Source organism: Muntiacus reevesi, chromosome 13 (assembly GCF_963930625.1).
Source record: "Muntiacus reevesi chromosome 13, mMunRee1.1, whole genome shotgun sequence".
NCBI lineage: Eukaryota > Metazoa > Chordata > Mammalia > Artiodactyla > Cervidae > Muntiacus > Muntiacus reevesi.
The window spans coordinates 43,721,271-43,746,087 of NC_089261.1; positions in this window are offsets into that span (position 1 = coordinate 43,721,271).

A 24,817-nucleotide genomic window follows, 5' to 3' on the forward strand; every position below is an offset into this window, starting at 1 on the left:
TTCCTCTTCTCTGTATCTACTGATATTTCCTAAATAATTCCAACAGTCTTCTAAGAAATCCAATGTCCTGCCTTCAGTATTTCATTATTTATTACAACTGATTCACAGAATGTCTTCCTAGGGGGTGTTGGGGAAAGGAAACTCTGATCCCTTTCTTTGAGTAAAAGGTTTAATCTTTATAACATGACATTCAGAAACCTTAATGATAGGAATTTAATTTACCTATTAGTCCCATATCTCAACATTCAATTCATCCAACTCAACAGGATCAATTAAACATCCTTGCTTTTATTCTTATTTTTCTAATGAACATGCTCTTCTAGTTTCTTTCTGCTTTAGATTTGCAAGAACCAACTGAAATGCAATTTCTTCTTTGAAATTGTCTTCTGATTGTACCAAAAAGACCTTTCCTCTATCTCTCATATGGTTCTTGGAAAATACATAGATTTTAAAGTATTCATATTATATTATGATTATTAGTTTATATGTATTAGGTAACCCAGAAGTGATCATCCTCTGACTTCTTGGATCTTAGATAAAATACAAGTAAAAACAAAATTTTATAGAGCTCATGATGTCCCCTAAGTCTTGTGATTATATAGCACCATGCTCTAAGTCTCATTTGAAGTTGATTTCACAAAACACTTGTTTGTCCCAATGTTACAATACACACTCCATTCTTTTCCCAGTTTCACACTTCCTTCCCATTGTAACTGAATCAATTATTTCTCAGGAGACTTTGTACTGTTTGTATAGCCGTAGGTGTCATCTTTCATGCAATTTCCCCTGACTTTCATGCATACTGAAATATGATTATGTGAAGGCATTGAAATGCCTGTTTTGCATATGTAATTCTGTGGAAGTGGTCTCTAGTTTTACATCATAGATGACCAAACCTTAGAGAAGATTAAAATGAAGCCTATAGTAGAGATATTTTAAATCAATATCAAAAAAGGAAATGATCTAACAAAGAAAGCTAAGTCCTTTTTGGTAGAAGTTAGATGCAAGTTGTTTTCCTTCCAAGTTTCCTGCAATTTTCTTTAAGCCCTAGGACTGTACACAATTTACACCACATTAGAGAGTTCATTTTGTGTTTCTCATTTCTGAATAACTTGGGGAGAGGTAAACTATTTATCTTTGAATATTCCCCAAAGTGTAATTCCTGAAAGATGGCAGTCAGACTTTTCATGAATAAATATTTATTGAATGAATCTAATCCTAAAACAAAATCTCCATTTTGGTCTTATCTGTTTATTAAAAAATACTTGACTTACTACATATTATTGTATGCTCATAATCCTCACATTGTGTCAGAAATCACTGAAGGATTTTAGAGGGTCCACCCATTGAAAATGATTTTGGACTTTGGCTTCCAATAGTAGTGAAATGGGTAATTTTGACAAACTCTTCCATTAAAAATAATGATTCTGGAAAAAAATTGTAAGATATCCTAAAGTCATTGAAGCTATGAGAAGGTAGTGCAAAGCTCAATAAAATAAAAGCAGCAATTTGCCAAGTATGACTAAATATACAAGAGGGAAAAAATATAATATTAGAACACAAAAAGGAAAATGAATAGAGACTCAGAAGAGATGAAATATTTGAATATACTGTATTAACTTATACTGATACATTTGCAGACCTAGTAAAATGGGGAAATTTGTAATAAGGTAAAAATTAACAAAATCTGAAAACCTAAATGGATTAATAACTATGGAAGAAACAAACATGGTCATTAAATGCCTCTCACCACTAACTACCCCTCCCCTTGACAAATATATCAACCTGTTTGTATCCTGATACTTTTACTATGTGGAAATTTCTTTCACATGAACTTAATTAACATGACAGAGTCAGCCTCACAATTCAAGTCTAAGGTCAAATATCATTAAATAAAGAAACCTCATCTGGCTATATTTTATAATTATATACTATCCCTGTTATCAGTTCTCTCTTCATTGAGTTGTCTTATTTTCTTCACAACCTTTGACATTATCTACAGGTATGTTAATTTTTAAATTCATTTGTTTATTTGCTTGTTTATCACTTCTTCTCTACTACAGATAATGCCATAAAAACAAGAACTTTATCAATATTTTTCACTACTTTATCACTAGAACTTTTATCCCCAGAATATAATCTATCACATTAAAAGCATGTTATAAATAGTTATTGAATGAATTTCAATTAAAATGGGAAACAAAAATGAGGATCTTTGATAAAGTTGCCATTATGAAATATTATAAGAGATTCTGACCAATGAAATAATACAGGGAACACAGGGGATATAAATATAGGGATAGATCAGATACAGATCATTATTTACATATGTTATTACTGTTAGGTAGGAATAAGAAAACATTAATTCACATGTATAGGAGAGAGTTTGTCAAGATGGAAATATATGAAATCAACACACATACACACAATTTTTCTTATATAGTAACAAATTAGTTATTAAACATAATGGGAAACTGTGGCATTCTCAATAGCAAGAAATACTACAAAATAATTAAGAGTAACAGAAATGTACAAGAATTTTATGGAAAAATCTGATGGATATAGCTGATGGATATTACAGTCCTAAATGAGCAGAGAAGTATTTTATCATTACAAATAAAATGCTTCCCTATTTTAAAGACTCTTTATATTAATATGTAGGTGAATTTAACTCCAAGAAAGTCATAAAAGTATTCCTCACAGGACTTGAAACATTCTAAAAGCACATGCATAATATATATGTTGATAAGCATGCACTACTAAAATCCAAATATTTTATTGTTGAATCAAGCTCTGTCATATCTGACTCTTTGTGACTCCATTAAAGTCTACACACTCAGCTTCCCTGTCCTTCCCTCTCTCCCAGAGCTTGTTTAAAGGAGTCAGTAACGCCATGCAGTGTTCTCATCCTCCTTCGTCCCCGTCTCCTTTTGCCCTCAATCTTTCCCAGGATCAGGGCCAACGAGTTGACTCTTCACCTCAGGTGGCCAAAGGATTGGAGCTTCTGCTTCAGCATTAGTCCTTCCAATGAATATTCAGGTTTGATCTCCTTTAGGATTGACTGGTTTGATCTTACTGTCTAAGGGACTCTCAAGAGCCTTCTCCAGCACTACCATTTGAAAGCATCAGTTCTTTGGTACTCAGGCTTCTTTATGATCCAACACTCACATTTGTACATGACTACTGGAAAAACCATACCTTTGACTAGATGGACCTTTGTCAACAAAGTGGTGTCTCTGCTTTTTAATACACTGTCTAGGTTTGTTATAGTATTTCTTCCAAGGAGCAAGCGTCTTTTCATTTCATAGCTGCAGTCACTATCTGCAGGGATTTTGGAGCCCAAAAAATAAAGTCTCTCACTGTTTCCAATTTTTTCACACCTATTAGCCATAAAGTTATGCCATGATCTTTGTTTTTTGAATGTTGAGTTTTAAGTCAGATTTTTCACTCTCTTTTTTTTTTTACCTTTATCAAGAGGCTCTTTAGTCCCTCTCACTTTCTGCCATTAGAGTGGTATCATCTGCATATTTGAGGTTATTGATATTTCTCTTGGCAATATTGATTCCAGCTTGAGTTTCATCCAGCTTGGCATTCTGTATGGTGTATTCTGTGTGTATGTTAAATAAGCAGGGTGACGATATACAGCCTTGATGTACAACTTCCTATATTTCGAACGAGTCCATTGTTCCTTGTCTGGTTTTAACTCTTGCTTCTTGACCTGCATACAGGTTTCACAGGAGCAGGTAGGGTTTTCTGGTATTCCCACCTCTTTAAGAATTTTCCACAGTTTCTTGTGATCCACACAGTGAAAGCCTTTAGCATAGTCAATGAAGAAGAAGTTGATGTTTTTCTGGAGTTCCCTTGCTTTTTCTGTGATCCAGCAGATGTTGGAAACTTGATATCTGGTTCTTCTGCCTTTTCTACATCCAGCTTGTACATTTGGAAGTTCTCGGTTCACATACTGTTGAAGTCTATCTTTAAGGATTTTGAGCATTACCTTGCTAGCATATGAAATCAGTGTTGTGCGGTAGTTTGAACATTCTTTGGTATTGCCTTTCTTTGGGATTGGAAGGACAACTGACCATTCCCAGTCCTCTGTTTTATAAAATATTATATAAAACAATTTAATTGTATTGTTTTTGATGCAGCAATGCACAAATATGATATGAGAAATCACCCACCAAATATAGTAGAGATTGAATACATAATGAAGATAACGTTTCCAATGAACGGAGAAATACTTACCAGTGTATAAATAGTACTAGGGCTATTTTCTAGTGCATAAACACATTCATGCAGAAAAACAAGCAAGGTATTAATAAAGAAATTATGAATAACTCAACAGAAAATTATAGAAAAATATAACAATATATATAGGACTTCCCAGGTGGCGCTACTTGTAAATAACACCTGCCAATGCAAGAGATATAAAGAGATGCAGGTTCCATCCCTGGGTCAGAAGATCCCCTGGAGAAGGAAATGGCAACCCACTCTAGTATTCTTTCCTGTAGAAACCCTTGGACAGAGGAGCCTGGTGGGCGACAGTCCATAGCGTTGCAAGAGTCAGACATGACTAAAGAGACTTAGCATGCACATAACAATATATACAGGGGTAACGATAAAGTGCAGTATATTAAGTTAAACATTATTTATGAAGTAATTAAGGAAATAGCAATTGAAACAAGAAGAAAACATAATTTTTCTGCTAGATCTTCACTGCTTTTGTTAGGCTTTCCTTCTGTTAAAGTTGCTTCTTGTTTCATCAAATTTAAATATGCATTTCTATTTCTAAATTGTCCTTGCAGGTTTGAGAAGATTTCTAAAAATGCAAGAGAAACTGCCAAACTTATTCTACCATTTAAACTTGGGAAGTCAACATTTTGTTCTTGATATCTTTAAAGTTGCTAGTTAAATATTAGTTAAGAATTCAATTATTAACTGAAAACAAAAAGCTGATTTGTGGACTAAGAATTATGTAAAGAATCAACTAAATATTTTGGTAATCCTAATTTTAAAGTAGGCTAGACTATATATACAAAAGTTAATTGCCATTTCATTTCTGTAATTCCTCAAAAAGTTACTTCTCTCAAATTTTAAATAACTCTTTTTAGATCACATTTAGATCACATTTAGAATATAACATTGTTATATTCTAGAATAAGGAATACAATTATAATAAATATCAGTTTAGTACTTACATGTATAAAATTGTTTTAGTGCAAGTACGAAGTTTATCTTTAGGGATTATTAGTTATCTGTCTTACAACATTTTAACTCAGTTGAACATATTTAACAATATGAATCATTTAAAAATCTCAAAGAATTCACAGAAAAACCCATTATAGGTGATTTAGAACATTCACAGAAAGTTCACTTCCTTTTGGTAGTAGCAAGGGAACGAAACAAACTACTGATATTAAAATAGCATGAAGTAATTGCCTTTGCCTCCAAATAAACCATTAAGTCCCAATAAATAATTAAAGCAAACAGTCTTTGTCCAAATTCAGTGTTTAGGGAGCTGTGATTAAAAATTTCTAGGAGTCGTTTTTAGTTTATTTTTTATTGTGGCAAAAATTACATAATGTGAAATCTACCTTCTTATATTTTTAAATGGACAGTACAATATTGTAGATTATATGCACAATATACAGTAGATCTCTAGAACATTTTCATTGTGCATGACTGAAACTCTAAATCAATTGCACAGCAACTCCTCATTTCCCCCTCTCTTCAGACCTTGGCGACGCTATTCTATTTTCGGCTTCTAAGAGTCTAGTACTTTAGATGCCTCCTATAAATGGAACCATGTGGTATTTCTAACTTCTGTCGCTGGCTTATTAAACTTAGCATAATGTCCTCATAGCTCATCTATGTTGTCACATATAACAGAATTTTCTTTTTTTAAGGCTGACAAATATTTTATAATACATAAGCTGCATTTTCTTTATCTGTTCATCCATCAATGGACGTTTAAGAGTTTCTACCTCTTGTCTATTGTGAATAATGCTGTAATGAATGTAAAAATACAAAAACCTCTTCAAGATTCTGATTTCAATTATTTTTTTGTAAAATATCAAAAATTGGAATTGCTGGGAACATACGATAATGCTGTTTTTATTTTTTGGTAGAACCTCAATACTAATTTCCGTAATGGCTGCTGAATTTTGCATTCCAACCAACAAAAGGGCTTTAATTTCTCATATCTTCACCAACGCTTGTTATTTTCTATAACAGGCGTAGATGTAATATCTCATTGTAATTTTGATTTTCCCTTTGTTGTTTAGTCTCTCAGTCATGTCCGACTCTCTGAAACCCCGTGGACTATCGCACGCCAGGCTTCCTTGTCCTTCACCATCTCCCTGAGCTTGCTCTGACTCGAGTCCATTGAGTTGGTGATGCCAAACCATCCGGTCCTCTGTCATCCCCTTCTCTTTCTGCCTTCAATATTTCCCACCATCAGGATCTTTCTGCATGAGTCAGCTCCTCACATCAGGTGACCAAAAATCAGAGCTTCAACTTCAGTATCAGTCCTCCCAATGAATATTCAGGGTTGATTTCCTTTAGGATTGACTGGTTAGATCTTGTTGCAGTCCAAGGGAGTCTTAAGAGTCTTCTCTAACACCACAGCTCAAAGGCATCAATTCTTTGCCATTCAGCCTTTTTTATGGTCGAACTGCCACACGCATGCATGACTACTGGAAAAACCATAGTTTTGGCTATACAGACATTTGTCAACCAAGTAATGTCTCTGCTTTTTAATATGCTGTCTAGGTTGGTCTTAGCTTTCTTCCAAGGAGCGAATATCTTTTAATTTCATGGCTGTACTCACCATCTGCAGTGATTTTGGAGCCCAAGAAAATAAAGTCTCTCTTTCCATTGTTTCCCCATCTATTTGCCATGAAGTGATTAGATTGGAAGTCATGATCTTAGTTTTTTGAATCCTGAGTTTTAAGCCAAATTTTTCACTCTCCTCTTTCACCTTTCATCAAGAGGCTCTTTACTTTCTCTTTGCTCTTCGTCATTAGGGTGGTGTCATCTCCATATCTGGAGTTATTGATATTTCTCCCAGCAATCTTGATTTCAGCTTGTGCTTCATCCAGCCTGGCATTTCACATGATGTACTCTGCATATAAGTTAAATAAGCAGGGTGACAATATACCACCTTGACATACTCCTTCCCAATTTTGAACCAGTCCAGTTCTAACTGTTGCCTTCTGACCTGCATACAGGTTTCCCAGGAGGCAGTAAGGTAATGATTAATGATGGTGAGTATCTTTTCATGTATCTGTTGCCATTTAAATGTCTTCTTTGGAGAAGTGCCTATTCCCTTGTCTATTTTGCTTCTTTTGTCTGTATTTTTGGTGTCATATCTAAGAAACCATTGTTGCAATGAATGTTATGATGATTTCCCCCTCTGTTTTCTTCTAGAAGTTTCATGATTTCAGATCTTACATCTAAGTCTTTAATCTGCTCTTGAGCTTATTTGTAAGTATTGTTTTTGTTCAGTTGTGTCCCATTCTTTGTGACCCCATGGACTGCAGCATGCCAGGCTTCCCTGTCCTTCACTATCTCTCAGAGTTTATTCAAACTCATATCCATTGAGTCCATGATGCCATCCAACCATCTCTTCCTCTGTCATCCCCTTCTCCTCCTGCCTTCAATCTTTCCCAATATTGGGGTCTTTTCCAATGAGTCGACTCTTCGCATCAGGTGGCCACAGGATTGGAACTTCAGCTTCAGCATCAGTCCTTCCAATGAATATTCAGGGTTGATTTCTTTTAGGATTGACTGATTTGATCTCTTTGATTTTCAAGGGACTCTCAAGAGTCTTCTCCAACACTACAGTTCAATATCATTAATTATTTCAAATTTAGCCTTCTTTATGGCCCAACTTTCACATTCATACATGACTACCACAACTGACCTCATGATAGTAGTGTAGTGATAGTCGCTCAGTATGTCTGACTTTTTGTGAACCCCATGAACCAGCCTGCCAGGATCCCCTGTCCATGGTATTTCCCAGGCAAGAATACTGGAGTGGGTAGCCATTCGCTTCTCCAGGGATCTTCCTGTCCCAGGGATTGAACCTGGGTCTCCTGCTTGCAGGCAGATTCTTTACCCTCTGAGTTACTCAGGTACCCCAATTTTAAGTATGGAATATATAAATGTTCACATTCATCCTTTTGTATGTGGTTATTCAATTTTGAAGAGACACTTTTTTTTTCCTATTGTATAATCCTGGTACCTTTGTCAAAGATCATTTGATCCTGTGTGTTTCAGTTTATTTCTGGGGTCTCTGTTCCATTTATCTATATGTCTATCTTTATGGCAGTACCAAACTTGTTTTGATTATTGTTGCTTTGACTATGTTTTGAAGTCAGAAAGTCTGAGGCCTCCAGTTTTGTTCTTTTCTTTCAAAATTGTTTTGAGTATTCAGCTTTATTTGTGATTCCACACAAATTTTTAGAAATTATTTTTTCCAAAAAAATGCCATTGGAATTTTGATAGGGATTGCATTAAGTTTGTAGATCACATAGGATAGTATGGACGTTTAGCCAATATTAGGGCTTTTGGGTCATGAAAATGGGATGTCTTTTCATTTGCTGTATATTCTTTAATTTCTTTCAGTATCTTGTAGTTTTCAGTGTACCTGTCTTTGTGTTTCTTTGGTTAAGTTTATTCCTAAGTATTTTGTTCTTTTTGATGTTATTGTAAATGGGATTGTTTTTCTTAATTTCCTTTTCATGTTGTTTGTTCTTGGTGAATAGAAACACAACTGACTTTTGCATATTGATTTTGTATTCTGTAACTTCTGAATTCAGTTATTAGTCATAATAGGTTTTTTTGTGTGTAAAATCTTAAGAGTTTTCTAGAAATATGATCATGGCATCTGCAAACAGAGGTAATTTTACTTCTTTCATCCAAGTTTGGATGCCTTTTCCTCCTCTTTCTTGTTTTATTGCTCTAGCTGAGATTTCCAAAACTATGTTGAATAAAATGGCAAAAATGAACATCCCTGTCTCATTCCTTATCTTAGAGGAAACACTTTCACCACTGAATGTAATTTAACTGTGGGCTTTTCATACACAGTCTTTATTATGTTGAGGTAATTACCTTCTATTCCTAATTTGTTGATTGTCTTTATCATGAAAGTGTGTTAAATCATGTCAGGTGTTTTTCTCTGTATCTAAATGAGATGATCTTACAGTTTTTATCCTTCCTTCTGTAAGGATAAAAGGGTATGGTGCATCACTTTGATCAATTTTCATGTATTGAAGTATACTTTCATCTTGGAGGTAAATCCTACTTGGTTGTGGTGTATGATTCATTTAAGGTGCTTTCAGATTTGGTTTTTGATATTATTGAGGATTTTTGAATCTATATCAGGAATATCAGTTTGGGGTTTGGTTTTGTTTTGGTTTGCATTTTTTTTGTAGTATTTTTTTCTCACTTTCGTATCAGACTAATGTCCTCCAAAAATTAATTTTGATGTGTTTTCTCTTTGATATTTTGGAATAGTTTGAGAAGGATTGATATTAATTCTCCTTTAAATATTTGGTAGATTTCTCCAGGAAAGCCATCTGGTCCTAGGCTTTTCCTTATTGGAAAGTTTAGTTTACTGATTCAATCTCCTTAATAGTCATAAGTCTGTTTAGACCTTCTTGTATTCATGATTCAGTCTTTCTAGGTTGCATGTTTCTAGAAAGTTATGTATTTTGTTTAGATTCATCTATTTATTGGTGACTAATTGCTCATAGTAATCTTTTATGGTTCTTTTAATATTTTTTCTGGCATCATTAGTAATGTGTCATTTTATCATTTCTGTTATTATTTGAGGCTTCTCTCTCTTTTCTTGGTCTGACTAAAGTTATGTCAATTTGTTAATATTTTCACAACACTGACTCAGTCTTATTGACATTTTTTTCTATTTTTTTTCTAGTGTCTAAATTAAAAAAATTTTCTTCCCTAATTTTTATTATTTTCTTGCTTATGATAATTTTGCACTTAGTTTATTCTTCTTTATTTTTTGAGGTTGAAAGTTATGTTTATTTGAGACTTTTAGTGTAGATGTTTACCTGAACTTTTCTCTTAATGTAAATTTCCTTTCTGGTAATGCTTTTGATACATCCCATAAAATTTGACATGTTGAGTTTTCAATTTCATTTTCTCAGTATTTTCTACTTTCTCTTTTTATTTCTTCTCTGACCCATTAAGGGAATCGAACTATCAAACAGAATGAGCTAGAGAAAAAGTAAAATGTATCAAAGTGTATGTGTAGTTGGCGGGATAAACCCAAGACCTATAGTGAACCACATGTGTTCATTCCACTGATTTTACATTAATTCATAGAAATCAACCAGTCATAGCCTATCCAATATAAATGATTATTCAATATAAAATTATCTAATTCATCTGCAGTAAATTTCCCCAATGCACTTATCATTCACACACTTATTCCTTTGGAATGGTGATAAACAATAACAATGCACCTTAATCTCAGGAAATTACTTACAAAATTTTCTGCAGACATGGATGCACTCTGTCTCTCATGCTTATGAGATTACCACTGTACATTCCATCCAGTGTGAGATCCTCATCCCCTTGAATCAGGAGGTGATCAATCAATCAACCAACCAATCTACCAACAAGGGTTATTTTATTGACTTGGATGATTCATTTTGAACATCAAAGGGATATTGGATTACTAATAACAAACCAGAAATGACACTATTTGGAACTCTGGGAACACAAGGAAATTCTGGGATAACTTGTGTTACATTCATGTCATGTAAGATAGGGCACATTATCACAATACAAAAGCAGTTGAACCACTGAAGATTCATATCCTTCATGAATATAGGTTTGACTCACCTAAGAAGATAAAGAATCCCAACCGCTGAGTTGTTGGTTCAGCTCTATGGGATCATCAACTGTGTAGAAAAAGATAAGTTATAAATATCAACTATGTTACCTATTATAGAGTTGTTGTTACTTGAGGCCATTTTGTGTATTTTATTTCTTGATGTGTATATATACATCTTTTTCTCTCCCCTTTCCTTTTTTATTTAATGATGTTATTCATGGTTACCTTTAAAATAGCCTTTAGTTTTCAGATGTGAATGTCACTGAGTTTGAGGAGTAATTAATATTGCCTTAAGATGGGTGCCATGGCTAACATTCATAAATGAATTAAAAAATTGTTAGGGATTTCTGTCTCCCATTTTTAGGGATAAGGTGAGAATGACCTTGATTGTTTGAAATATAGTTACATTGCACAGCACTTTACTGTTGTTGTACTTATGATTAAGTATGTGAGGAAAGGTGTTTACAGATGCTGAGTAAGTCAGAGAGCTAACTGACTCAATTATTTAGCTAATGTTCCTTGATTCCAAACCCTACTTTCCAAATTTTGTTCTGTGATGCTGAATTCAGACCCTGCAAAGCTACATTTTGTCTTTGCCAGCTGGCTTCTCTTGGTTTCTTCCAATGGGTTAGACTAAGGAAGTGGGAAGGTAAAAGAGAGAAAGGAATTACTCCTTCCTGTTCAATGGGTCCTGTCAGCATGCTCCATCAATTGATTTTTATCCAAGACAGCAGTTGTCGTTTGTTGTTTAGTCACTAAATCCCACCTGGCTCTTTGTGACTCAGTGGACCGTAGCCCGCCCATGTTCTCTGTCCATGGGATTCTTCAGGCAAGAATACTGGAGTGGGTCGCCATTTCCTTCTCCAGATGTAGCTATGAATTCTGGGTGGACTTCTTTTAAGCTTCTGAAGTACCACAAGAAAAAGTCTTTCTTCAAAGTTCTGCGTCCAGCTCCATGAGGTTCCTTTTCCAGGCTTCTACAAACTTAAGTTTGGAGAACCTCAAATTTTATTTTTGTCTCCCACCCCTAAGGAGAGTAGCCACATTCTGCACATAATACTCCATCTTACCTCAGTATTTTTTGCTTTTTTGGCCATCAGTGTCTATTTTTACAACCATCTATAATAAATGATTTTTATTAAAATAAGTAGTTATTTTTCTTTCAGTGGACATTGATTACTATAATCATTGAGAATAGTATTATATTATATATTTATATATATTTACAGATCTGTTTATTGTACCCATATGTATTTTGTATTGTTTATACTTTTCTATTTTACTTTCATTTTTTTGTATCTTTACATATGAAGGCTTTTAAATTTAAAAAAGTTTTTTTCATTATTTTCTCACAGTCCAATTTGTGTTGAGAAAGGAAGCAAATAAACAGGATTACCAGTCTTTCATCTTGAAACTAAATCCTAATTTAATTTATTTTAATATAGCTTCCCCCATATAAATAATGATTATGATTCTGTAGTTATTAAAAGAAAGTTTAATTGTACAGCAGAGCAATTTTTTGGTAATTTATTATTTTGTTATTATTTTATTATTTTGTAACTTAGTAACTTATTGTAAGTAAAACACTGGTTGTGGATAAATAAACTTTAATAATTGATTCTTCTAACCAAAGTTTCTGAAGTAATGCAATTTTTTAAAAATTGGAAATGATTGTTTCTGTTTTAGGAATAAAAAGAGAAAAAGTAATCTAGACCTAGGAATTGTATTATTCTCAGAAAAGATTTCTATATGAGGTTTATTGATCAAAGATTCCATCTGTTATTTTATAAACATAATGGACAGAATGGTGTATTTAAAAATAAAAATTTTAACAATAAGAATTTAAGCTTAAACATTACATTTTTACTTCATTTTTATGTTTCAGTGAGTGTATATATCCTTTGTAAACTTAAATTACACATTAAACATTGGCAATGGCATTCTATTTTAAAAATAATAAGCCTTTTCCTTTCAAAGATAGAATATAAGTGTTTCTATCAGTGAGATAATTGGATTTTAGTTTCTACCTCTGGGTATGGGCAAGGGTTTGCTACTTTTTTTTTTTTTTTTCAATTTTGCGTAGAGAAGAGTGCAGCTCCATGAAAAGTGATAACAAAAATAATAGTGCAGTGCTGGTTGGGAGGAAGCATTTTCTTTTTCAGAAATCAATAGGAAAAGAGAGTGATCCTATTTTTCACCCGAGGCAAATCACCATTACAGAGCAGAAGAGTGCTCATCTGGTAGAGCTGCAGTGACACAGACTTCCATCAACCACTGTTCAAGGTTAGGAGCCATACCTAATACTGGGGAGAGGCTAATTAAATTAATTCTGTGGGAAAGTGACAAGATGACTGAGTGCAATCTGAGAGCACCAAAGCCTTTCCCTTTGCCCTCCATTGTCAGTACTGCGGCGTCTCTCCTCTTTAGCATCTCACTCACATACACAATACCTGGTGTGTAATACCCGCTTCCTTTCAGTCTTCTCATTTAAGCTGCAGTGTGAATATTTGGCTTTTACTATGACTGATGAGTGCCACAGGAAAGAGACGTGATTGCTTTGACTATGCAGCAGCAGTAAATGCATACTCCCTTTGGAAACTCCACTTGCTTCATTTAGACCCAAACATGCCAGGCAGATGCAGATGATCAATTCACAACATATGATACAAGTGAATATCTTTCTCTTTTATGTTCTGTTTTTAATGTAATAGCAAACTAACATCTGTTGTTCTGAGCATCTCAAATCTGTTGTTTTCAATGTAAAGGTTTGCTGAGCATTGATATTTTAGTAATAATAGGATGTGTGTGTCAAGTAGACTGCACCATATTTTTATGTCAAATTCAAATGTTCTTTGGAAAGGTCATTGTTGTGTGTGTGAGTTACTGAGCTTTATTACTATGAATAATGTAGTTACAAAGTTAAACTATTTAACTGATAATGTTCTGGGAAGTGGGTAAAGGAATAGAGAAGAAAGGTAACTAGTTTTTAAGGGATAATTCTGTATGGTCAATAACATCTCACGCATTCTTTGAGTGTGGTCTTTACAGAGCACTTTTGCTCCAGATAAGACATGCTATTCAACACCCTAGGAATGAATATATGTTGTGGTATGGTGGCTCAGTGATAAGAATCCACCCAACATTGCAGGAGACATGGGTTTAATCCCTGGGATGGGAAGATCCCCTGGAGAAGGAGATGGCAACTCACTCCAGTGTTTTTGCCTGGGAAATCCCATGGACAGAGGAGCCCGGCAAGTTACAGTCCAAGAGGTCGCGAAAGAGTCTGATACAACTTAGTGACTAAAACAACAAAATTATTTGCTGTATCCGTATGCATTTTCTAACTATCAAGATAGACCTGTGAATGAAGAGTATAATATTAGAACCTTTCTATGAATCATAGAATCATAGGCTTGCAAGGTTCAAGTCTACACGACATCTATCTGTTTGTTTTTCTGATGGAAAACTGGTTACAGTGCACGTACATGTTACAGCATATTTTGCTGACATTAACATTGTTGACTGCAAAAAAGACATGGTGGAACAGTGTGACTTAGAGATACATAGCATCACATTTAAGAAAATCCAGCTTAACATACATCTTCTGCATCTCCCATTTGATACCTTTTAAAGCAAAATCAAAATAATAGAGAAAAATAAACATACCTGAATATAAGAAAATAAAAGCATTAATTCTATTATTTTGGGGTCTAACATTTTATCCCAACTGAAAATTCAAATTTTGAAGCCCACTGAAGACTGACCATTGTTTTCAAAGGTACAATAAGGGATATATTTTTCATCTGTAAGGGATAAACTATGACTTGATAGGAATTTAAAAAAAAAATAAGATCTCTCATTAGTTATAATGCTCAAAGCTGTAGCTTTGGAAATTATGTCCTGCTGTCAGTTCATTTTGCAAACTTACAATTGTAGTTTTTGGCTAAAAATTATTTTTTATCTAATAGCTTATGTGTTGAGTACACAAAAGTATTCTCATATATTCAGGAGAATTAAAAACTATAAACTTAGTGAAGGATTTGGAGAATTAACATAAATAAGAAAAAATTGAAATATTGAAAATTTTTGTGACAATAAAATGAAGCAACTGTTATGCCATAGTATAAAATAATAATAATTATAAGTCCAGAATATGGCACTATATAACAGGTTTCTAAAGCTGTCAAGCATTCCTATTGAGAATGACTGGACCTTTCAAGATATAAAAGAGAAGCTGGGGATATTTGAAGTGGAGATTTATATTTCATGCAACCCTAGCCAAAGACATGAGCAGCAGTGTGAAATAGTAAAAGAAAGATGTTTAAATCAAGCCAGGATGCTCAAAAACTATCAAAGAGACCTATTACTAAAAAACGAAAGATGGGTATCTTAATACTATTAAAGATTACAGCATTTGAGATATTAATAATTTTGGTTAATTATTTGACTAGTAATAACTAGAAATAGTACTCATTATTTATTCAGCTGAAAAATAACCTAGAAACAACTCTCAATATTTAGATTGCTTTTATTTAAATTAATTTGGAAATTTGTAATTAGTGTATATTATATTGATTTATGTTTTAAAGATAACCTACAATTGAAAATAGAAATTATAGCATTGTGTAAATTTATGTTTATTTAGTTGGCAAGTGCTCTGTTTGAACAGATCATTTTCATTTGGGGTAAATAACTCACTCTAGGGGACATGGGGGAAGGGAAGAGGGGGCAAGAAAATCTTTAGTTTTAAAAGCAATTTCCCATGGAGAGTAGTAGAAATTAATGACCACTGTGCTACTTCACTTTGAAGACTACATCAGGGTTCTTATCTCTGGGTATTCTTTTAAAAATGGAAAACTAAATTTAGCAAACAACCAGAAAGAATACTTTCCATTAAGGTACCAAAACTCTCTGTTTGCTCTGTACTTAAATGTTTGGTATGTTAACACTTTAAGTTGCTGTCTGAAACTTATATGATCACTTAATAAGTATTTCTGTAGTTACTTTGAAATGTTTTGCAATTGTTTTTTCTTCTGTGTGAGCTAAATGTTGTGTATAAATAATAATGTTAGCTCTAATTCCACTTTTACAAATGATAATATGAAAAATAGGTATTTAAAAACTTCCTTAGAAGATTAAATTTTTACAGACAGTTAATATCTGATTTACTAAAACTTTAGCTATGGTGTACTCAAAACAAGCTTTTTTTAATATCTGATTTCAAAGTGGAGTAAATGCTTAATTACCTTGAATGGATTATGGTTGGAGTTTTTTCTTTCATTCCTCCTCTTACTGGTATTCCTGAGGAGTAACTGTGTCAAGGTGTAATTACTTTATGAACAAGGAAGTAGAAACTAAAGATAAATTGAAATAGCTTTTTAATTTCTTAGGATTCTGTTTTCTTCTATTAATTGTTGTCTGTACTGGAATCTGAAAGCCTTCTTGTCTGTATGTATCACTCTATGGTTCAGAGGTTTTTAACCTGCTCTCCATCATGACATAGAATATATCTGACTGATGAATTTGTAAACTGGGATTGAGGGCAATTCTCCAGGGCAGAACCTGTATCATCAGTTCTTTTTTTCTCATTAAATATAACCAAATTGAATGCAACCAAGGGAGGTTGATGTATAAAAATAACCTTGAGTCATGCTAAAACAATATTTTACAATAAAATAAATTATCTCACAAATTTTGGCACTTTCAGTATTATAAGGGACAGATTGTTTACGACATACCATTGCATTATGACAGTGGATGAGATGATCTGATAAAATTGTCCATGGTTCTTCTTTTGACTTTCCTATGTCACTTTTGATTCTTGGATGCTATGGTTTGACAGTGGAATATCTTCTAATTTAAAATAATGGTCAGATACACATTTGAAATGGCGTGGTCAGCCAGAATATGCTGCTGTCAGAATACTTCAGCTGAAAGATTCATTTTTATTATCCACTAAGGTAACATTTAATTCGCTGTGACTTTTCTGAAGGTTGTCCAAGTTTTTCTCCAAAAATGAACATGCAGACACAGAAAAAATTTAAATGGTACCAAATTTATAGAGAAACTGCAATTGAGTGACTAAATTCTAAGAATTCCCAAACTTGGGAAAGGCATAGTCTACTGCAAGTAAGCATAGCATAAGGTATGACACAAGGAGGATGTCATCAAGAGGAGATGAGGGCTGGCTGACCCTCCAGCTGAGTGTAGGCAGTGGGAGGCTCCTCACCCAATCCCCTGTCCCGGGAGTGTTATTAGCTCTGTCTACTGTTTCCACAGTGGGAACTATTCCAAGGATAGAGCCTTAAGAGAGTGAAGTATTGTTGAGACAGTTTGGAATGAACCCAGTTAAAGTATGGAGGTAAACTTCTAAGATTCGGGTGAGCAAGTGTGGAGATCTACTCATTGTGTGTGGCTGCCCAAAACAAGCCTTATATACACCTGTCCTTGCTTGTTAAACCTGACACCTACCAATCTGGAGAGGTCTGCCTCTGTCTTTGGTCTCTCTGCCCTCCATGACCAGGGACCAGCTTCAGAGTTCACTTGGGGAGGGCAGGTAATTTTTGTATTTGATAATTATTTGTCTGTTGTGAAAATTTTTCATAAAACATGAATAAAATTCTAAAAATTGATAAGAAAATATTGTTTTTCTTTCTAAAGGGACACACTACTCTCCAAGCTTGCCCTCAGAAAGGACAGCTTTTTCTATTTTTCTACAAAGATGAAGAATCTTGAGATGGACTTTCTCATTGGGGTTCTTCCTGTATTCCTTCTGTATTCATGAGCTAGCATTAGTGGTGATGAGTGAGGAAGGTAAAAGTGAGAATGAGAAGGTAGAAGGACCATTCACTCTTCCTTTATTTACATTAATGGTGACAAATATGTGGATAATGATAATGTGAAAGGAATTGACTTGTGTTTATTGATTGCTTACTGTGGGCCAATTGCTCTGCTCTAAAGACATGCTCTAAAGTCTCAGAAAACAGAGACTTAGTTTGCTTAATTTTCCCAGGATCACCTAGATAAATTTGAATAACCAAACTAAGATTTGAATTCTAATACTTCAGTTGAAATCCAAATACTACAATGATATATCTGTAATATATATTAAGAAAGAAAACAGAGGCTAGATGTATTTTTAAAGGGGAAACAAATCCATATGTTATTAACATAGATCTACATTTCCCAAAGTGTATAAAAGAAAGTATTAACAGGTATTTTGAAAAATATCTCTTAATGAAAATTATAAAAGCTGTTTATTGCTTGATTTCTCAGAACATGTCCTATGTATATGTATATTGAAGAGGAAAATATATTATATAGCGTTTCCTAGACTGCTTGTGCATTTAACTTTTTCCTTTGAGCAACTTGCTTTGGGAAGTAATCTAAGTAAAATCTGGTTTACAAGGTGAATTTGTCAGCAGCTCATATTTTCAGAATAATTTTTAACCATTCAAACAGTTGTGTAGTGGTATACCACTTTTGTGTTGTTTCCTAATGGCAAACGATTTTGAGCATGTTTCAACATACATTTTGCCATCTATTGATGCTTGTGCTCCTTGGTGTAGTATCTGTTCAGGAACTTTTTTTTAAAGCAACTGGTAATTAATTGACCAATGCACTTTAACAATTTCTGTTTGTTCTATAAACAGCCAAGGAATAGAAATGTTTCCATTGTCTCCCCTCTGCTTTTTCATCTCCCCTATTACCTGACACATTCCAGGGTGTTGATATGAATCATGTAAGTGGTAATTATTGCTTTTCCTTCTTCCTAATGAAAGAGAAATAGCAGTATGTAGTATTTAAATATGAACAATGTTTGCTCTTATTGTGCTTATTTCTGTAGAGTTTAAGACTTTCCTATATTTCAATATAAGCCTTTTTTGAAATATGTGTTTTGCAAATACTTTCTCCCAATAGGTGACATCTCTTTTCACTCTCTTAAAATTAAAATTTTTAATTTTAATAAATTAATTAGTTTTTTTCCTGTCATTGGTCATGCTTTTGATGTGTCAAAAAACTCTTCACCAAAAGCCAGGTCATGGAATGTTTTTCTTTAATTGAAGGCTTATAATTTTGCATTTACATCATTGATTCATTTTTACTTTTCTGTAAGTTTAAGATCATGTCTAGATTTGTAGTTTTGCTTTGAACATTCAGTACCATTTGTTATAAGGATTATTCTTTTTCTTTTGAATGTCTTTGCATCCTTTTAAAAAATCATTTGATTTTGGTAGGTTTATTTCTGGCCTCTGTATTCTGTTATACTGATATTTATCTAATTCTTTCACCAATATGGATGCTGTCTTGATTATTGTCTTCTAGTAATGTTTCAAATTAGACACTGTGACTCCTCCAGCATTGTTCTTCTTCAGAAATTATTCACTATTCTGGATCTTTTGACCTTTCATATAAATGCTGGGGTCTGTCTATTGATATTTACAAAACAACTTGGTAGGATTTTGGTTGAGATTGCAGTGATAGTATAGGTCAAGTTGTGAAAAATAGACATCTTAACAATAGTAAGTCTTTGATATATGAACACGAAATATCTCTTGATTTATTTAGAGCTTTGATTTTTTATCAGTTTTATATTTTTATACCTATAGCCAATATAGATTTTATTTGTCTAAATGTTGGTATTAATGCAAAATGCCCTTTGACTTTTGTGTACACAATTTGATCTTGTATCTTACTGCCTTGCTATACCTGCTGGGCAATTCTAAAAGGTTTTATTTTTTACTTTTGGTAGGTTCTTAAGGGTTTTCTAAGTATATCATGGAATCTGTGAATAAATATTTTTTTAAAAATTATTTTCTAAACTTTACATAACTTGTGTCTTTTTCTTGTCTTATTGCACTAGGATTGGACTTCCAGTACAATGTTGAATATAAGTGTGAGAGAGAATATCCTTGCCTTATTCCTGATATTAGGGGGAAATGTTTTCTCTCTCCTTTTTAATTATTATGTTACTTACAAGAAAAATGCTACTGCTTCATCATTTTTTTTAATTCACCAATGAGCCTGGTGCTTTCTTTGTTGGGGAAGGTTTAAAAGCTTTTTTAAGTTAATCAGTGTAGAAATATTCTGGTTATCTATTTATTCTTGTACTAGTTGGGGTAGTTAATGTCTTAAAAGGAATTGATCCATTTCATTTATTATTGAATTTCTGGGAATAGTTGTTCATATAGTCCTTTAAATATTCTTTTGATTTTTTCACAATGTGTAATGATATCCCCTGTTTCCTTACTGACATTTGTAATCTATATCTTTTAATTTTTTTTAATAGATTGCCCAGCTAGAGACTTATAAACTGTATTGATCTTTTCAAGGAATAAGCTTTAGTTTTGTTGATTTTTTCCCCCCAATTGCTTCCTCATTTTCAATTTCACTGATTTCAGCTATAACTTTTGTTATCTCTCTCTTTTTTTTCCTGCTTCCTTTAAGTTGTTTTTCCTTCTCTAGTGTCCTATGCTGGAATTGTAGGTCATTACGTTTAACTATCTTTGTTCCTGTAGCACCGCTGGTAAAGAATCTGCCTGCAGTGCAGGAGACCCCAGTTTAATTCCTGGGTCAGGAAGATCCCCCAGAGAAGACAAAGGCTACCCACTCCAGTATTCTCGGGCTTCCCTGGTGGCTTAAACCGTAAAGAATCTGCCTTCCATGCGTGAGGCCTGGGTTGGACCCCTGGGTTGGGAAGAGCCCGTGGAGGAGACTGGGGCAACCCTCTCCAGTATTCTTGTGTGGAATATCCCCATGGACAGAGGAGCCTGGCAGGCTGCAGTCATGGGGTCCCAAAGAGTTGGACAGGACTGAGCTACTAAGCAGAACACAGCTTTAGTTGTTTTGTTTTCCAATAAATGGGTTTAATACTATAAATTTCACTCTAAGCAATTCTTTTGCTGTATTTTATAATTTTTTTTTTTACTGTAGCAAAGTGTATGTAACACAGATTTTCCCATTTTGACCATTGTTAAGTGTATAAAGTTTGTGACCTGTAATCAAGAAGTCCCCCCAACCCCTCCCCCAGCCACTGGAAACCATTATTCTATTTTCTCTCTATATAAATATAACTATTCTAGGTACCTCATGTAAGAGCAATCATACAATGTTTATCCTTTTGTGTCTGGCTTATTTTACTTAGAATACTCTTTTAAGATTCATATATATTGTAGCTTTTATCAGGATTTCATTCTTCTTTAAGAATATATAACATTCCATTGTATTTTCATATCATGTTTAGTTTATCCATTCATCTATAGATGAACATTTGGGCTGTTTTCATCTCCTGACTGCTGTGAATAATGCTTCTATAAGCAAAGTGTCCAGATAGCTATTTGAGCCCCTGCTTTCCATTTTTGGGGGGTGTATACCTACAATGATAATTTTATTTATTTATTTTTTTTACAGAAATGGTATATTCTTTTCCACAGTAAGTATATGATTTTATATCCCCACTAGTAACGCACAAGTGTTCCAATATCTCCACATCTTTACTCACACTTGTTATTTTCAGTGTTGTTATTTCTTGTTTTCATTATTTTTTAGTAAAAGTCATCCTAATGCATGTGAAGTGGATGTGGTACCTTACTGTGGTTTTGATGTTCATTTCCCTAATGATTACTGATGTTGAACATCTTTTCATGCACTATTGGCCATTTGTATATCTTCTTCAAAAAGTATCTATTCAAGTCCTTAACCTGTTTTTTCTCCCCTTTATTTCTAGAACCCTCTGTTTTGATTCTTAGAGTTTACATCTCTTTGCTTACAGTATTCTTCCATGTTATAAACTTTCTTTATTAGAACCATCATCATATTAAATATAGAAATTCTCTGACTGTTCCAATATGAAAATCACTCTTTTTTATACTGAGCTTTCTTCCTTTTAATCACTTGTAATTTTTGGTGAATACAGAATATGTATTAGGTAATAAGACCTGAGATAAAAAGCCTTTAATGTAATGATTTTTTAGGAGTTGAAGTGTGTTTAACATTTACTTTAGCTATAGGAATCAGGCTTCAACTTTCTATAATATTATTTTTAATCTCTATTCTTGGTTTGGTTGCTTACCTATGTACTGTTCCTAGAGAGACTCTATGTCTTGTAGCTTTTTCAGCTTTAATCTACTGTTATTTCCCTTCTGATTTATTCTCATTTTCAATCTGCCTGCTACCACTAAACTGGATGGGCTACAAGTGTGGATGAAATCTTGGATTTCTTGCAGAGACAACTGATGCTAAATTTTCTTCTCTACCAGTTGTGTAAGTGACCAGTAAGGAAAGTAATGAAAGGCAGCAGATGTTATGAGCTGGATATCTTTGAACTTTGGGAAATGTTTGGGATCCCTTTGTGTGAGGTGTAGGTCTTTCTCACACTCTGAAATAGATTCCGACTTTAATGTCCCCCTCCCATCCCCAATAGTCTTACTTTTGGGAATCCATGCCTGTGCGGGGAGTTCCCAAGACCATCCTCAGGTTCAACGATTCACTGTAAGGACTTATAGAAACTGTCTACTCATGGTTCTAGTTTACTACTGTGACAGAATGTAGGTTAAAATCAGCAAAAAGAAAGCACATTTATGAGGCAAAATTCAGGAGAAACCATGTGTAAGCTTCTAAGTGTTTTCACCCAGCGGAGTAGCATGGACATGCTTATTTCTTCTAGAAAGAGTGTGTGACCAGACGTGAAATGTTGACAACCGGGGAAGCTCACTTAAGCCTTGGTATCCAGTGTTTTTATTGAGGACCACTCACGTAGGCATGCAGTTCCCGTGTGACTAAACTCAACTTTTACTAAAATTCCAGCCTTTTGAAGCAAAAATAGTCATTCATCAATAGTTACATTTGTTTGTATAAACTGTCTGATTAAACTGGTTAGGCATAGCCCATAGCCTCAGGCATGCAAAAACAGTCATTCTCCATAAAATATATTGTTAGCATAAACTATTTCATCAAAGTGGTACACTGTGATCTAAGCCCTTAGGCATGCAAAATACTCATATTAGGCAGAATATTCTCAGGGCTCAATGTTTTTATCCCTTGGGCCAAACCTGAAGATAAGCCTTCTGGCAAATATTCAGGGTTTGTGAAAACCAGGTTTGTTGAGTTAACCCTTTCCCTGAACAATTCCTTTATGTTTTTCCTTCCCCTATTGACTAAGTGCTTGGTTGTATGATTTGCTTTGGTCTGTGAAATATCTGCTGCTGAAATATAAACCATAAGCTTAGTATGTTTATGTTTCCCTTCTTGGAAGCTTACTGCTATGTTAATAAGTCCTGTCCAACATCCTTGAGAATAAATATAAATATGGAGAAAAAGTTTCAGCAATTTCATCTTTCTGAGTTGAACTGAATCAACTCACCAAATTATGAAAAATAATGACTTGTTTTTATTTTAAGTAACAAGGTTTTAGAGTAATTTGTTAATCAGAAAAAAGATAACTGTTACAGAAATTGGGGCTCCAGAATTTGGAGCGATTCCAGAAGCAAGCTGATTAATTGAACTAAGCCTACTCTTTGTAGTGTATCTTTATCTACAGCAAAATGTTTCTTAAAGAGTTGTTAATAGCATACAAGTCAAAATGGAACCCACCCTGAATAATATTTTCAACCAAGCTAGCTATTAGAAAGGAGTGTGTCTGCATGGTACCCCTGAAGATAAGAGTACTCAGCCATTAAAAAAAATTCATTTGAATCAGTTCTAATGAGATGGATGAAACTGGAGCCCATTATACAAAGTGAAATAAGCCAGAAAGATAAAGACCAATATAGTATACTAATGCATATATATGGAATTTAGAAAGATGGTAACGATAACCCTATAAGCAAAACAGAAAAAGAGACACAGATGTACAGGACAGATTTTTGGACTCTTTGGGAGAAGGTGAAGGTGGAATGTTTAGTGAGAACAGCATTGAAACATGTATATTAAGGGTGAAACAGATCACCAGCCCAGGTTGGATGCATGAGACAAGTGCTCAGGGCTGGTGCACTGGGAAGACCCAGAGGGATCGGGTGGAGAGGGAGGTGGGAGGGGGGATCGGGATGGGGAATACATGTAAATCCATGGCTGATTCAATGTGGACAAAAACCACTACAATATTGTAAAGTAATTAGCCTACAACTAATAAAAATAAATGGAAAAAAAAATAAAGAGTCACCACGTTTGTTTCTAGTAATTATCTAAGTTCTGTATGAAGTACTGAGCTCAAGTCAACCACATTAGAAACATCTGGACTTGGAGTAGGCTGGATTTCCTACTACAGATACAGAAATTTCCAAAACACACTGAATAGGCATGAATGTCTTAGTTGCAAGCAATAAAGACTAACTCTGAAAATCTTAATTGAAAAAATTGTTTATTTAAAGGATATTGGAACTCTTAGAATCTAGGAAAGCATTGAGCTTGATTGGGAGGTCCATAGAACCACGAAGCAGAAATCAGAATGAGTATATTAGAGTGCAAGAACAGACAGATTTGTGAGCATAGCTACTGACATCTGTGAATGTGACCTCTGGCTATTCCTAGGCCTTGTGTCACACCTTTGGCTTTAAAAGTCTCCTTGATGAACGCTGGGCAGTGAGAAGGAGGATTTGATTCCTACAATAGTGAGGGGTGGCCAATTCTTCCCACTCATACCCCAAAGGAGAGCCGGGAAAGAGGGTGTTAGCTAATAAACATTGAGAAGAGAAATATGTCCACTACAGAAGATGATGACCACCTGGTGATATCCATAAAGGCGACTGTCTCATCACTTTAAACCTAAAATCTAGTTAAGTCAGGAAATAAGAATGGTGCTTCAATAAAGGAATCCAACCTTGTTCATAAAGCAACTATGTGTCACATCTTAACAGCACCATATGCTTCCTTCTTGGACTTGATGAGAACATCAAAGATGTGAGGGTTAGAATGCAAGGATAAATTTTAATAAAATGTAAGCCTCAGGTAGCTATA